Source organism: Musca autumnalis, unplaced genomic scaffold, assembly GCF_047663935.1.
Source record: "Musca autumnalis isolate F117 unplaced genomic scaffold, ASM4766393v1 scaffold_1, whole genome shotgun sequence".
In the NCBI taxonomy this organism is placed as follows: domain Eukaryota; kingdom Metazoa; phylum Arthropoda; class Insecta; order Diptera; family Muscidae; genus Musca; species Musca autumnalis.
The window spans coordinates 156,941,135-156,958,469 of record NW_027411644.1 but is presented as its reverse complement, the minus strand read 5'-3'; the positions used below and the strand labels follow the sequence as shown (position 1 = coordinate 156,958,469).

The window sequence follows — 17,335 nt, the reverse complement described above, 5'->3', positions numbered from 1 at the left end:
TTTATAATTTTTTTCATTTCACTTTTCCATAGAAACAGAATTGAGGCCCTGGATGTTTTAAAGAATATTTTTCAAATGATTTTTGAAGAACATGTTTCAGAGACGTGGATTATTTAAAGAATATTTTTTTCAAAGACTTGGATTTTTTAAGAATATTTTTCAAAGACGTGGAGTATTTAAAGAATATTTTTTCAACGACGTGGATTTTTAAAGATGTGGATTTTTGAAAAAGTATGTTCTCAAAGATTTGAATTTTTTAATGAAAATATTTCCAAAGACCTGGATTTTTTTAAAAATATTTTCTTTACGATGTGGATTTTTTCAACTATGTGAATTTTTTAAAAAGTATTTTTCAAAGATTTTATTTATTTCATAGAAATTTTTTCCAAGGACGTGGATTTTTAAAGAAAAAACTCAAAGACGTTGATTTTTCAAAGTAAAAATTAAAAAACGTTAGTTTCTTAAAGAAAATAAATTAAAGACGTGGATTTTTTAAAGAAAAAAATTCAAAGCCGTGGATTTTTTAAAGAAATAACTCAAAGACGTGGATTTTTTAAAGAAACAATTCAAAGACGTGGATTTTTTAAAGAAAAAATTCAAAGCCGTGGATTTTTTAAAGAAATAACTCAAAAACGTGGATTTTTTAAAGAAACAATTCAAAGACGTGGATTTTTTAAAGAAAAATATTCAAAGACGTGGATTTTTTAAAGAAAAATATTCAAAGACGTGGATTTTTTAAAGAAAAATATTCAAATATTTTTTTTAAAGAAGATAATTAAAAGACTTGGATTTTTTTAAAGAAAACTATTCAAAGCCGTGGATTTTTTGAAAGAAAAATATTCAAAGCCGTGGATTTTTTAAAGAAAAAACTCAAAGACGTAAATTTTTTAAAGAGAACTATTCACAGCCGTGGATTTTTTAAAGAAATAATCAAAGACTTGGATTTTTTAAAGAAAACATTTAAAGACTTGGATTTTTTAAAGAAAAAATTGAAAGACTTGGATTTTTTAGAGAAGGACAGGATTTAAAAAATTGTTTTTAAAGGAAAAAATTTTGAAGATAAATTTAAAAAAAAAAGTTTAAGGAAAAATTCTAAGACATGGAATTAAAAAACAAAACATGGGTTTTTAGAAAAAAATCAAAGACCTGGAGTTTTTAAAGAAGAATATTTAAAGACTTTGATTTTTCTTAAATCAAAATTCACAGACGTGGATTAAAAAAAATCAAAGACTTAGATTTTTTAAAGATATAAATCGCAGACCTGGAGTTAAAGAAAAATCAAAGACTTAGATATTTTAAAGAAAAAAAATCAAAAACGCGAATTGTTTAAAGAAAAAAATCCAAAGAAATATATTTTTTACAGAAAAAAATTCAAAGACATGATTTTTTAGAGAAAGGAAGGATTAAAAAAAAATTAAATAATTTTTTTAAGAAAACATTCTTTATGGATAAAATTCTAAAAAAAAATAAAAAACATTGATTCTTGTTCTATGAAAATTTGAAATGAAAAATATTTTCTTTATAATTTTTTTCATTTGACATTTTTTCCTTTATAATATTTTTCATTTCACATTTTTATAGAAGAAGAATTGATACCCTGGATTGTTTTAAAGAAGAATATTCAAAGACTTTGATTTTTTTAAAGAAAAAATTAACAGACGTGGATTAAAAAAATCAAAGACATGGATTTAAAAAAATCAAAGACTTGGATTTTTTTAAAAACTCAAAGAGATAGATATTTTAAAAAACATTTTTTTGAAAGACTTCGATTTTGTAAAAAATATATTTTTCAAAAACCTAGATTTTTAAAGAATATTTTTAGGGCCATATACAATTTTTCGTTGTATATTGTTTCATCCACGGACTACAAGAATAAATCTTCGAAATCTTCTTCAAATCGTATTTTTTTCTCTCTGTGTATGCAAATCATTTCAATGTTGAGATTTATTAAAGACATATTCCCAAACACCATTCCAAAACAAAAGGCAAGAGAAGTGGAGAATATCAGCAATCATTATCAGACAAGTGATGCGTTAATCAAGTTCCAGATGCAGCAACAGCACCAACATCATCTAGCAAACATTCTGTTTTGAAATGCGATTGTAAACGATTGACTGGGTGAGTGAGTGACTGAGTGAATGAGTTAGTGAGTAAGTGACCGGTCGGTCGGTTGGTCGGTCGTTTGGTGTTGTTGCTATTGCTTTCATTTTTAGGTGAGTGAGCTAAAGTGTGCGCCTTATGCCTAATGATAAATGTCACAACATTAACATCGTATGACATGGCTCATCCGTCACTCGGTCGGTGTCATCAATGTGAAATTTAGATTTTTTTTCTTCTTCATCATATTTCTGCTTAAAACACAAACAACAACAAAACGCAAGGAACAGAAGTACATTGGAGGTCCAAAGAATCCAATCACTTGTCATTTTTAGAAGTTGTTACAATATTTCTTTATGTTGTTGTTGTTTTGTTGTACTACGACTATGTCTAGTTATCATCAAAAAAATATTCACTTGCAAAACATAAAGAAAACAGCAGCAACTTAACATGGACAACATTTCATTTAAATATTATCATTAGTTATTTAATAACTCAGGTGGGTTATTTAGTAGCAGATAGGAGAAAACAGTATGGCGCCTCTGATAAATTAAGCGATTTAAGTAGCAATTGCTACCAGGAAAATTATAATATTTTTTTCTAGGAAAACAAAGTCTGTTAGTATAAAATTGGGACCACATTTTAAAAGTACCGACACATACATGTTCCAAAATGTAAACATATCGGACTTTAAAGCTTTTATGAATTATAAGAAAAATTAAAGCACGCCACGAATAGGTATTACTAATATTTTTTTAAGATAAAGTTACCACATAGAAATATATACATATTTTACTAAAGACTAAATCAAAATGCTTGGATACAGTGGCATGATTATTCACAGAACAGATGTTGTCTTAAGTGAAATAACATTTGTTTAATGATTTATTTAGTTTAATATAAACCAAAACAATTTTTTGGCCCTCTTCAATGCAAAAGGTTTGACCTAACTGACCTATACGGTCAAGTTAATGAACTAAAACAGCATGACACTTGTTTTCAAAAACATTGCATACACACATATGATGTTTGACTATTTGCCTCGACGAAGGTATGGTAAAAAGAAAACATACAAAAACTACAAGTCAAACATTGATACATACATATTTTGGTTTCAGCTAGCAATTTGTAGTAAAGAAATGAGAAACACTTTTTCCATAATATGCCCAATGGGAATAATCCCAAAAACAACAGCAACGGCAGCTACACAAATTAAACCAGCAGTTTTACAAAAGTTTCCATGATGTGGAGTATTTGACATTAGAAAACAGAATCTCAAACTAGTAAAATTCCCACAATCTAAAAATATATTTTGAATAACAACAAGGATTAGAAATCAATCAAATTAATTTAAATCTATAACATTTTATAGACACTATGGCAACAACCTACATGGGACTAAAACTGAAGTTACATGCCAAGCAGAAGGAGTTAATATTTGGTTTTTAAGTTGATTGGAATTTATGCTCACCCAAAGCCACACAAGCCATACATAGCAAACAGCATATGACACATTGAAGCCACACCACTAACAAAAAACTCATTTAAAAGCAATTAATCAAAAATTTGTTTATCCAGAGCATAGGTCGCAGTCAAAAGGAACCTCCATGTTGTCGTACCATTAGAGTTACATTTACTTAGTTAGTCGACATTATGTGGCTTGGTCGTCGTCTGGTCTGGTTGTTTAGTTAAAAGGTTTCTCACATGCTTGCTATGCATGACCCTTTGTGGTCAGGAATTAGGTTAACAAATGTAAGCGTATATAACACCTTCCTCCATTGTGTTGTACAATTTAGGAATTACATGTGTGGACACAAATGGAATTGTAGTTTAGGGAAAATGGGAAATTTGTTTCAATGAACGCTTTAGGTAATGGGGCTTAAATCTAATTTACACTGTATTTCAAAAAACTGGATTTTTTTAAAGATTCTCAATGACATTAAATGCTTAAATTCGTTCGATGTAAATTTTAATTAAAAAAAAAAAAAAAACAATTAAGAACGTATCAGTAAGTAAGAACGTATTGTTCCGTCTTACTGGGGCCGCATACACAACATGTTGCCATCAATTTAAAAACGATCCCAGACGTGTCCTCAAACTGCAATTTTTGAAAAACATTTCAAAACGATAAACTGAACTTTTTCCAAATTTTGTGTGGGAGGTCGGGACCGATGTAGTCCAAATTCCAACCTGGTACATGACTAGATGAAATAATACAATGTGCAAAGTTTGGACAAATCAGAAACTCCCAGCGGATTTGCCATTTAAGTTCAAAGTTTCTTGGAGCCATTTTCTGAGGAAGTATGGACTTACCCCTGAAAAATGTGTGATTTCAATGAAAAAATTTCATGTAATTATGCGTTCTTAGATCAATTTCCATACTAAAGTAATTTTATGAAATTGCTAAAGTGGAGAAATGGATCTAAGCCCCGGTCCACACTAGAGTGAATTTCATTAAAAAAGTTCATGAAATTAGGCGTTCGTAGATCGAATTCCCCACTACAGCAATTTCATGATTTTACTCTACTATGGAACTCAATTTCAATGAAATTACTCTAGTGTGGTCCGGGACTATGAAGCCTAATTTCATAAAATTATTTCATTGAAATCAGTCTAGTGTTGACCTTTGTATAAATTAGGTATAGAAACTGAATTGGAGGAACGTTAAGAACGCTAATTGGAGACACATCCGCTTCTTTATGTTTTAAAGAAGATTAATTCCATTTTATTTTCACTCTCAAGTATCGTTTATCCAAATATTTCAAATTTTTCAATGGGAACTACATACTTAGTCTTATGCCAGACTATGAAAATTTCATGAAAATGTTTCGAGCTTGTGGGTTAGAAAGGAAAAAGGGAGGGAGCTCCTTCAACTCCGCTCTCTCCTAAAAGCCAAAAAACTTTCATGTGCTATTTTCAATGTCTGACACAAGATTGACATAGGAAAATACTTATGTAATCTAGATAAAGTCCTTCATTCCATACTTTATCAAAGGCTTGACCCACATCTAGGTGTCTTCTTGTCATAGATTAGTTCGTTTTGTATTTTCCTTAACGGTCCTTCTCAACATTAGCCTGGCTTTCAGTAGTTCTTTTACTCACACTTTTAGTTCATTAGATCTTTCTCGTACTTGATAATCCATCTGTTTTGATCATTGAATGAACTAGTTCGTTCGTTTGTTTCCCTAGTTCAATCCATTCCCTATTTAGTATGACTCAATCGGTCATTCAATTTTTAAGTTCTTTAGATATCATTTTTACTACATAGTGTCACGAATGTAACGAGTAGATTTAAGTAAATTTAGATTAATTTCTTCTGTCAATTTAAGAATTTGAATTTTCACGTAAATTTTTACTAAGCATTTAGTCTATTTGTATCACTTTTGCAACAACAACTACTGTATGAAGTTTATTACATTCATGAAGTTATCGCCTATTCTTAATTTGCACTGTTTAGTTATCTAATTTTTTTTGGTATTCTGTCCCTCTCTTATTTACTATTGACCAGAGCTGAGCAAAATCAAGAGAGAGGCAAATTTAAGAGAGAATTAATATTTAATTTTTTTTGATGTTTCATTACATGTTTTAAACATTGTCTAGAATCGTCCACAATGCAAATTATTAAAAAATATAAATAAAAAATTGCATTAACTTTTAATTGTTTATGGTTCACCAAAAACTAAGAGTACGTTTTCACAATTTGCCTGTGTGCTAGCACACAGACGTGCTCACCCCTACTTTTGACTATTCACTTATGTTTCTACATTGTGACTTCATTCATTGTATTTATTTATTACCTTATCGTATTTATTACCTCTGCCCCATTACAACTAATAACTAACTCTAAAGCCACACGTTGAAACTTTTATACAAAAATTTCGCAGCTTTTGGGAGAAAGCAGAGATGAGGGGCTTCTTCACCTCCGCTCTCTCCCAAAAGCTGTAAAAGTTTCGTATGAAATTATCTAAAGAGTAAACTGAATAGTGTAAAGCTGTGTGCTTACTAGAGTTAGCTGTGTGTCAGTTTAATTCATTCCTTCGACTTCCTTTGCCATACAGACTTCTTTTATTAGTTCTATAACTTCATTAGTTCAATAATTCCCGAATTCACTATGAATCAGTCGTTCAACTGTTCATTTATTATATCACAGTGATTGAAATGATGGTTTCTGTAGTAGCTTTGTCATTCCGGTAATAATTTCTATATTTAAAGTATGCGTCATTTAAGTACAGATCGGTCCATTATCTGATTCCATTAATCGAAATATTAGTTCAATAATTTGTTCATTCATTCTTCATTTCAGTAAACCTTGCCAATAGTAATTGCGTTCGTATTCACTGAGTTTGATTGCTAATTTTAGTGAATCGTCAAATTGAACTAGTTTCTAGTTCTGAACCGGAATTTATTGTTGGCCAATGGCGGGGTACACCAGTGAAATCCCATCTCCTAATAATAGGTTTATATACAATGTAGACATTTTTGGAACTTTCGAAAATATAAAAATTCTGTTGTCACTGAAAAATTAGTAGCACCCTTTATTATGAGAGAAGTTAACTCTTGTCCCTACAAGGAAGGATGCGGAAATATTTATCCAAATACGTTCATGGCTTTTTATTGGGAATCGGTTAAAGAAAAGAGAAAACATAATATTATATGTAATTCCTTCCAAAACTGTAGGCATGCATTTATCACTCCAAAAAAGGATGGGCTTTAAAGCTAACATGACAATGACAATCCCCTAATCCTAAACAGGCAAATTCACTCCAAACACATGAAATGATCACACCTCAGTTATATTGGATTACTATAATTATCATGTTCTCTACTTCATCTTTGACTTCGTACTTTGGGTGATGGACAAGTGAGTGTGTCATTGAATAATTGCGTGTTGACTTACATATGTATGTAGGTATGTAGTTTTGTATGTTTGTTATACCTAGATGAGGAGGAAAGAGTTTATTGTAGGTTGTTTCATCGTTTGTTGTCGACGACAACGACGATGGTGGTGGCGGTGGTTAAATATGTAGCACATGCCAATAATTGATACCTGTTTTGTTGGATTTGTTAATAACTCACATAATCACTTTTGTCGGTAGTTAAGTAGACGATAGGCAAGGTAGTTCATTTGTCATGGCTATATTAAAAAGCTATCTATTTTTTTTGTGGAGCAAAGTAATGTTATTGTCTTTAACCGGTGATGAAATAATAGTTATTGGTATTTAATATAAGTATAGTGTTCAACATTAACGTTTTAAAATATGAAGAAAATCACAGCTATAATTTTGGGCATCAGGCGAATAAGAAAGCAAGTCAAATTTGAAAATAGATTTAAAACTATTTTAAAAGCTTATCTCAATTGTGTTTTAAATGGACAACGACGATAATGAACACAAATTTAGATTTAATTATTTTGTGTGGCATTTATGCAAGAGAAGCATCCGAAACTGAGATTTTGTGGGGAATAGAAAAATATTTATTGTATAAAAATGAAAGGGTTTTTAAAAAGGTTTTGTTACAGAACTGCAAGAAACTACTAATTGTTACCTATTTTTTCAATATCAAAAGGAAAGATCGTTATTGGAGCATGTGTATTATATGTTTAGTGAAAAATTATTGAATTCGTTACGATATTATGAGGTTTGATTTTTTTTGTTCTTAGATCACCTTTAAGAAAATTTCCCAATGGAAAATTTGCAGTCCTTATTTCGTACACGGAGAGAGAATGTAATAAATAGGTACATCCATATTTCGAATATACATATGTATGTATGTATATTAAAAATGTATTGATGTAAGTACCAATATTCTTCTTTGTGCAATAAAATATTGTCATTAACCTTTTTGATTCAATTAAAAATTTCCAATTATAAAATGTATTGGGTATTTAATTTACTTAAAAGCACCATTTCTTTAAGAAAACACAAAACACTGATTGTATTTAGAAAACTGAAAAAAAAGAACAAAAATAATTCATACCATTTGTTTCTTTTCCTCTTCGCTTGCTAAGTTGATTAACTGAAAGAAACAGAAAAAATTACTGCTTGTCGAAAAAAAATCACAACAACAATAACGCACGAAACACACGCGAAATACACACCACCAAAGCAAAAACAAACTCTTTTAACCTCCCGGCTTCATTTTTGCGTCTTCTATTACACCATACACACAGCTCTTTATTATAAAACAGCATTCCGCAGCCGCGAGAGCCCTGTTGTTACACTCTTCGACAAAAATCTTCTCTACACCCATAAAAAATATGTTCTAACATAAAAAATATGCTGGTACCCAAACGAATAAAATTGAGATATGTTACAAAATGTTGCAAACATATACTTGTTTCCAACCAATCCCAAACATAAATTTGTTTGAATCCAAACATATTTCTAACATATATTTTTCTGCGTGTAACACCCATACCTGAAATTTGGCATATTTCGCAAAATGCTTCTCTCCCTCCGTCACTATAATAAATTCTTTATTAATTCTTACTTAGTAAATTCTACTATTATGGTAAAAAAACTTCAAGAGAGTACATAAATATTAAGGTCTTATTCATTACGATAAAATATAATCATATTTTTTAAATCGAATTAAAAATAAATCTTAAATATTTTTTATTGTGAAACCATGATACAGAATTATAAAGATTCTGCATGGTTGAACTAAATAGTGTTCATATCTTTTGGTCTTTAATTAAGTGAATGCGAATCTTATAAATAATTTTGCAATCAATAATTTTTTTTCAACTTTTCAAAATCATCACTCCATGATGAAGAACAAAAAACTGCATACAATTTTAATTAATATGCATTTAGTATACGCTTGAACTTCCTTTGCTCTTTCTAAGAAATGAATCTGCGTCCACAGATTTGCCATAACATCTCAATGCCATTTGGCACTTTGTGGTGAACAGGGTTCATGTCCTATTCAATGTTAAGCATGATTATGGTTTTCAGCGATTCTAAATTTCAAACAAAGGCTTAGATTTTTGCACTGCAACGTAATACCGTTTCGGTTTTCTATGGAAACCAAACGCTTTAGCATAGCACCAAGAATTCTACAATACAGAAATTTAAAACTCACGATTGTGAATGTCCAGCTGTCTGTCCACTAGCCATCATCTCTAAACATGTCTATGTACATAGTTTTTAATAAAAATAAAGAACTCAAATTGTTTTGTTAGGTGTATTTTAGTGGTTGTGTTGGGTCTTTGACGCAACGACCTTGAATTTTCTCTGCACAATAGAATTGATGAACTTTGAAAAAAAAATCGTTGAAAAAAACTGTACGACGTACAAATAACAAATAAAACACTCTTAATTTTTGCTACTTGTCCGTTAAACAACAATAACAAAAAAATATTATTGTACATGTTATAACTCAACACACAACCGTACAATAAATTCATAAAATGTTTGCAGTGGTTTAGAAGTGTTGTTTTTTTTGCCTATAACATCATCACACATTGTTATGTGCGACGGGCACATTCTCAGTTGGATCCTTTAATAATAGCAATTTTAATTAGCATCAACACATGATACCAGAGAAGAAAAAAACGCCAATCGCTGAATAACCACAGAAAATAAAAGTAAAAAAAAAACTCGCACCCCATCGTACAGACAGGACCATTAAATCGTTAAATTGCCAATATTGTTGTTAACTGTGTTAAGTTGAAACAGTGGGTGAAATAAGATTTTACATACACATGTTCCCAAAAAACATCCCAGACGGGTTAAGGGAGACTTCTCTCATATGAATGAGTACAGACCGACTCATATTAGCTCAATGATATGGGACCTACTTATTACAAGCGAGTCCGAACGACGTGTCTAAGGCCACACTAGCGCTGTTTCAACTTCGAGTTTATGGGCGAGGGGTAGGAGGTGAAACCGCTGTACAAGGTTTTCTGTGTTTGCGATGTTGCCTCTTCCTATTATTCGTTTCAAGAAACTCGCTAGTGTGACCAAGGACTTACAGAGAAGTTTTACATTGACTGAGACGTATTTTTCAGTTATTGTTGTTGTAGCAGTGTTTTAATTCTAAGTTTGTAAGTTAATTTTCTGCTTAATCTGGCTCTGGGCCTATCTCCAGTTCTAGGAATGTGGCTGCTTCGATTGGATGTAAACACAGATCTACTGGAGTTAGTTGAGTAGGTTTGGCAGGACAGTTGAAAAGGTGCAGTGTGTCGTGCGGGCCTGTGCCACATGCTTGACCTATAGAAATTTTCACGGCTGCACCATCCCCAGCCTAGTTGAGCTAAAAGTACTCTGGTTCGTCGTGGCAGCTGACGTTCCTCAGCCGCGATATATGGGAGATGATCTCCGAGGGCTGCATTCACACGATAGTTGTTTATGGAATATGCGACTGCATCTGTGTAAATGCTATTTAAACCTGCTTGATGGGCTTGCTGATCTTATTGTATTGATCTAGGGGTTTTCTCTTGTAACGTTGGACCTCACTTTCTAGATCATGAAGATCCCTCTTGAGATGCCATGCCAAATGGCGATTGTGATGGCTCTCACGGTAACACCCGAGCAAGGACTTCAACCAGAGCATACCATTGTATTGCTGAACTGGAAAAATCTTTGTCTCCTCATGTAGATGGTCCACTGAAGACATGAAGAGGCACCCTGTTGCAGTTCTCAGGACGGCATTCTGGCAGGTTTGACTATATTTCCATCGCGTTGCACTTTATTTGCGGACCATACTGGCGCCGCATAGCTTACTACAGACCGAACAATAGCGTTATATGTGTTCAACAAGGTTTCTTTATCTGCACCCCAAGTGCTGCCGGCTAGGGACTTCATGACCTTGTTCCTACATCTCAGCTTGTCGTAGATAGCTGTAACGTGGGCAGACGACATGTACATGCTGTCGAATGTGACTCCTGGAAAAAGGTGATAACATCAGTCTAAAACGAGTTCAGCCTTTCACAAATGACATCTTGGAAGGTACATGACGCCAAGATCGTACAATCATCCGCATACGTTACGATCTCAATGCCGTCTGGAGGGGGCGGAATACAGTATAGGTAGAAGTTAAACAGTTCCGGAGATATCACACCGCCTTGGGGAACTCCCTGTTTCACAGTAGGGCGCTTGGACTTCTTGTTCCTGCATTCCAAGTACGCCTGGCATCCTCACATATAATTGATTATCCAACGTTTCAAACTTGGCTCGAGGGTTGTCTGATCGATATCCACAAACAGTGTGGAAAGCTTTTGAGAAGTCACGCGCCACCATCTCTGTTCTATCACACGGCTTGCTCTGATTGAGTTCTCGACTAATATGTCTGGAGATGGCATGCAGCGCTGTTGTCGTGCTGTGCTGCTTACGCAACCCATGCTGATGATCGGCAACTGGATAGCTATTTTTGACCCTGGTGAAGAGTAAAGCCTCAAGTGTCTTTGCTACGGGCGACAAATCTGAAATCGGTTTGTACGATTCACCTTTGTTGGCATCCCTGCCTGGCTTCAGTAGCGGGAACACCCTGCTCATGTTCCAGACTTCAGGAACGATGTGGGTGACTAGCGTGACTTCAGTGTATTAGACGGGTGAAAGTATTTTTATTTGTATTTTCATTCAATTCGACTTAAAGTTCTCAATTTACTCTGTCTGGAGCAGCAGTTTTGTGATTGTTGGTTCCATATACCGTTTTGTGAATATATTGTTAACTTTGCCCACTCAGGTCAACTTTCCGTTTCTATACCCTCCACCATAATATAGAGTTTATTTTTCTGTTTGTAACTCATCGAAATAAGTATTTACGACCCTATAAATTATATATTCTTCATTAGGGTACAAGTCTGAGTCGAATTCTGAGATTTAGCCATGTCCTTCTGTTGTAATCACTCTAGCATCCGCAATAATTTAGCTAGAAAGCTACATTTTTGCACCCGAGCGTATTTTTCCCATAGGTAAGCTAAGTTCAAAGTTTGGTCCACTTCTTGGTATAGCCCCCATATATCGGCACTTCGGGATTTTAGATAGTTTGAGGATTTTTCGGAGGATTGAACTAACAGTAATGTGACATTTGAGGTTCCGAGTGGTTACAAGCTTCTCCAACAAAAATTGTCAACATAGATCCACGATTTGGTGTAGCCCCGATATAAAGGTACCTGCAGATTTTAGATATATTGAGGATATTAGCTGCATTTTTGTCCGAACTGGCAGTAATTTGACAATTGAGGTTCCCAGTGGTCACAACACTTCTCCACAAAAAAAAAATGTCAACATAGACCCATGTTTTGGCATAGCCCCCACATAACGGTATCTCCCGATTTTCGGTATTTTGAGTATTTTATCTAGAATTTTTAGCCGAATATTATAATTTGCTATAATTTGACATTTGAAGTTCTCTGTGGCCACAAGACTTCTCCACAAAAAATTGTCAACATAGACCCATGTTTGGCATAGCCCCCACATAACGGTACCTCCCGATTTTCGGTATTTTAGCTAGAATTTTTAGCCGAACTTGCTATAATTTGACATTTGAAGTTCTCTGTGGCCACAAGACTTCTCCACTAAAAATTGTCAACATAGGTCCATGTTCTGGTACAGCCCCCATATAATAGGGCCGCCCGATTTCAGGTATTTTCATGTTTTTATTTGACCGAATAAGCTAAAATTAGGTATTTGGAGTTTCCCACCTAAAGTTGTGGGCATTGGTACGTTCGTAACAGAATGAAAACTAATTATTTCATATTTGTTCAGAATATTTCATGGTGGAGGGAGGGTATAAAAAGTGCTTCCCGGCCGAACTTAACGATTTCTTATTTGTAACCCACTGTACCTACTACCTCTTCCTTCAAATTACTGGCTATAAAAACGATAAAAACGTTAAAGTGCTAATTGTGTTTACCATGTCGAGAAGGGAGAGACTGTTGGCCAATAACCACAATATATGCAAAACAGGGAGGGTGTATCCTTTTCAATTGGCTTAATAAGGAAAGTTTAGCAAACAACCACTCTCGCTTCCAAATACCTCCTCGGCTAATGAATTAATCAATTATAATATTCCCTCTTGATGAAATTATATGTTTGCATAAACGCCAACACACTTTTGCATTCAACTTATTTTAGGTTTTGTTCGATTTCATAGAATGACGACTGCCTTTGGCTGACTGGGCTCATCTGTCATAAACTGCAAACTTCTTAATTTTCAACAAGTCATTGTCGACAATCGAACGACCGACTGACTGAGCGACCGATTGGGGCTGTTAGGTGTTGTGTTAAAAAAGTTCTCTCTATAGTTGGTTATTTAGGTGGGTTTATTGTTTGAATGTTATAGCCATGTAGCTAAGTATTCCATTTTCATTGTAGCTGTTGTTCTTTGTTGTCTACGAAAACTGGCTGACTGGTTGGTCCCCTTTTTTCTACTCTTGTTCACCAATGCATACACAGAGTTATGGAGTTTTGAATTCAATACAACAAACATTTTTTCTAGAGGATTTTTTTTTCGACGATGATAATGTTTTTTGCACCATCAGTATGAGCTTGTATTTTATTGCCATTGTAAATGTTTGAGCTGCTTGCTGCTGCTGTTGTTGATACTTCAATACTATAGCTATTTTTTTGTTCTCCTTATACTTTACCATAAAACAACTCACAGCAATTGATGAATTATATTGCCAAGTCATCAAACATCAGCGATGTTATGATGATGTTAGTAGTGTTGCTGTACTGGTGGTGGACCTTGCCTTTGGTACTCTAAAACCCACTGGGGGGACATGCCATTGAATTTTGTTACTTTGCTTATTGTTCGTTATGGTATTTTCAGTACGAATTCGAAGGCCAAACATGTTCGCAGATTTATTAAATGTAATCAATGTTTTGTTAATTTTATAAAAAAAATAAACAAAAAACACAAGCTTTTTTAGTGTTATACTTTAAAGTTTTTTTGTTTAAAATAAACATTTTAAATTTTGTAGCATAAATTGTATTCCATCCATAAACAGCTGCTGTTTACTTTTATTAACTTGAGTGCATGTAATCCTCGTATCTTGCAAGTTGAGAACATCTCAAAATGTCATAAACTGTATTATGACAATCATTGTTGCTGTTGTTATCCAGACACGTTCGTATGTACTTTTATGCATGTTAGTTACATGTTACATTATTTCCAGTACATGGCTCTCTCGTGTGTTTTGTATTTGAACATCATCAACATGATAGGTATGTGGTGCAACTTGACATAAAGCTCATGTGTGAAACGTCATCATACCACATGAACATGTTGTTAAAAATTGCATTAGAGTGGAACGTTGTGAAAATGACCTTGCCACAAAGTACGCATGGACTTTTCTGTAACACATACAATTTGGATATAGATGTGTACACAGTTTTACTGTTGTACATTAGTAGTTGTTAAATTAACAATATATCTGACATTTAAATGTCAGTTTATTTATTCCCTTTTTATTTGAATCAGCCTCTCTATTTCACATATTAATTTGTGTGTAAAATTTAGATCCCTATTTTTTTTTTTAGTTCCATGTTTCGTTGTTAGAAGAAAATAGTTCGTTCTTTTGCTTAACTAGTTCAATCAATAAGGCTCATTAGTAAACTCGTTCATTTAGATCATTTCTAATCATCTGTTCAATCCTCGTGGGTTTTATTATGGCTCAGAAATGAATGAACGCCTATTAATTTCAACTTATCTTTTTTAGTTTAACTTAATGAACTACTACTTTTAGTTAATTAGTTCGGTATTATTCATTCAATTTTTCTCTTTCACTTATTAATCTATAAAAAAATTTAGCGCCATTTCCTGGGTATTTCAGCCATATGAAACTTCTCTACGAGTGATTTCGTAAGAAAAGCCGTTCGGACTCGGCTATAAAAAATTGGTCCCATATCATTGAAGATAGTAGTCTCGATTGTCCCTTCGAGGATGCTTGTGGGAACATATGTATGTAGTTCAGTTAGAAAATGAGTAGTTCGTACAGTTGCTTAACTAGTTCAATCATTTTCCATTCTAGTAAGACACAGTAGATTACTCGTTCATATTGTTCGTTAAAAATGTCAATAACTTCGTAGTCTATTAATCTATCAAAAACACACAGAGTTCAACTATTAAGCAAATACCATGTTAAAACGCTAGGAGATTGAACTGAGCCAGGAAAACATCAGTTTTTTAAAAGGAACTAACTTGATAAACTTCGTAGTCTATCATATAGCTGTTAACATATAACTGCTTTCTGAGCTCAGTTCAATCCCCTCGCGTTTTAACATGGCATTTGCTTCAATAGTTGAACTCTTCCCGTTTTGTTATATGTAGCTCAGTCATTCGTATGTCAGTAGTTCATTGATTCGCACAAACAATTCAATCGATGTTTTACAGATTTTTTTTCGGAGTTTTAGTTTTATCCTTTATTGTTATAAAGATCAGTATGCCATTTGGTACAGTTTTGTTCAATAACCTATTTTGGTCATCATATTTATAAAGTTCAGTCGGTCATTTTGTTCTTGTAGTTACTTTGTTTTTTTTTTTTGTATTCTTTCGGCGTTATTTCAGTTTTTATCCGGTAGATTATAAACCTCGTTCGGTCATCTGTTAATTGTCTCCTTTACTTTTCATTAAACAAACAAAATAGATTTGTTGGGAGTAGTCATGGCGAAATTTGTAGAGGTCGTAAGTTTAATTATTCAGTCTCCTGTGTAATTTTGTCATGTAAAGCTTGTTATCAAGTAGTGGAGCACTGCATTCGACATTATGTTTGGACAATAAGGAGGGCCAAGTTAAGGTTCCATTTTAGTGAATCCTTCAATTGAACTAGTCGGCAGGTTTCCAGAAGTTGTAAATGTAGTCTCTAATATGTTCTTCATATCCAGAGAAGAAGTACTGTTGAAGCAAATACATACATTATTTTCCAATTTAAGGGTTCATTTTAGAGTATCCTTCAGTTGAACTAATTTGTTGTGAACTAACAACTCTAGCGAGTGAATTTGGAAACTCTCGGAGAAATTTTCTGAATCAAAAATATTATATTTAATGAACCATGACGAATAAAAAATATTACGTTTAAAACTCTTCAAAGTGATTTATTGGAATTCCTTTTTTTATTCAGATGGTCAATTAAATTGTCTTTATTAAAAAATTCAAAGAGGTTCATCTGTCGATCTGCACTTTTCCATTTCAAGAACCGTGACATTTTAGAATTTCCGCTTAGATCTCAGTGCCCTCATTAATATAAACGAGTTATCCCCTTGTATTATCCCCATATTCCTTTCTGTGCTTAGATTTGTATGTGCAAAATAAAGAAAACCCCTTTTCGAATTCAATTTTCAGTGGAAACCATTTTTTTTAAATAACACAGACTTTGCGAAGAAAAGTTTTGTCAGGGATACAACCTCATGGACTATGGTTTATCGAATTCTAGTATCATCATCTATAGGATTGGGTCGATTATATATCCGGCAGTATAAACAGAGCGATATTAAAATATTAAACAAAATCGAAATAAATGTTTTACTCAAATTCAAAATCGACCAGATTTTTTCCATGGTAGAATTAATAATGTTTCGTTCGCCAAGGATTTTAGCCAGCTTATCAACTATGCAACTATTTCTCAATAAAAAAATAAGTGATTATTGACCCAAATTTCTAAGGAAAAGTATCACTAACCAAATTTTTTGAAAATCTGATAATATTAAATGTTTCATGAATCAAAACTATATTTGAAATCAAATCCCATTTAATATTAAAATGTTTCTTTAAGTGTATATTTCACGCTATGCAAGTGCCGCCTTTGCTACAACAGACAAACTAAGACAAAACAACAAATTAACAACAGCGGGAGCTGCATCAGCAGCTTGTCAAATGACTTTGCAAAAAATTTGACAGTTCTTTGTGTTAAAAATAAATATGAGCTCATTGTCATAAACGTTTCATTTGCTGAAAGAATCCGAAAAGTTTTTCTTCATTCGCAGCATTGTGTAAGGGGTTGGTTGGTTGCTTGCCTTCCATAAGAAAAATATATATAGTCATGATTCTGGAAAAAGGGGCGAACGAACTAAACGTAATCAACACTTTGCTATATTCCAAAAAGGTGATGAAGGTTTGTTGAAAAGCTATTTAGAAAATATTTTTTGAAACGTGTACATATGTTTAAATTTGATGGGGAGACGTAGATTTTAAAAACATGGTATTTTTTATATATTTTGATATAAGATATATAAACATATGTACGGTTATATATCAATAGTATATATTCAGAAGGATATACGATATATTGCAT

General features: G+C 33.0%; 1 protein-coding gene across 1 annotated transcript in view; it reads left to right on the top strand.

The window, feature by feature from the left end:
- Dfd (homeotic protein deformed) overlaps nt 1-17,335 on the top strand; it is a 42,620-nt gene that overhangs the window by 9,998 nt on the left and 15,287 nt on the right. The window lies entirely within an intron of this gene.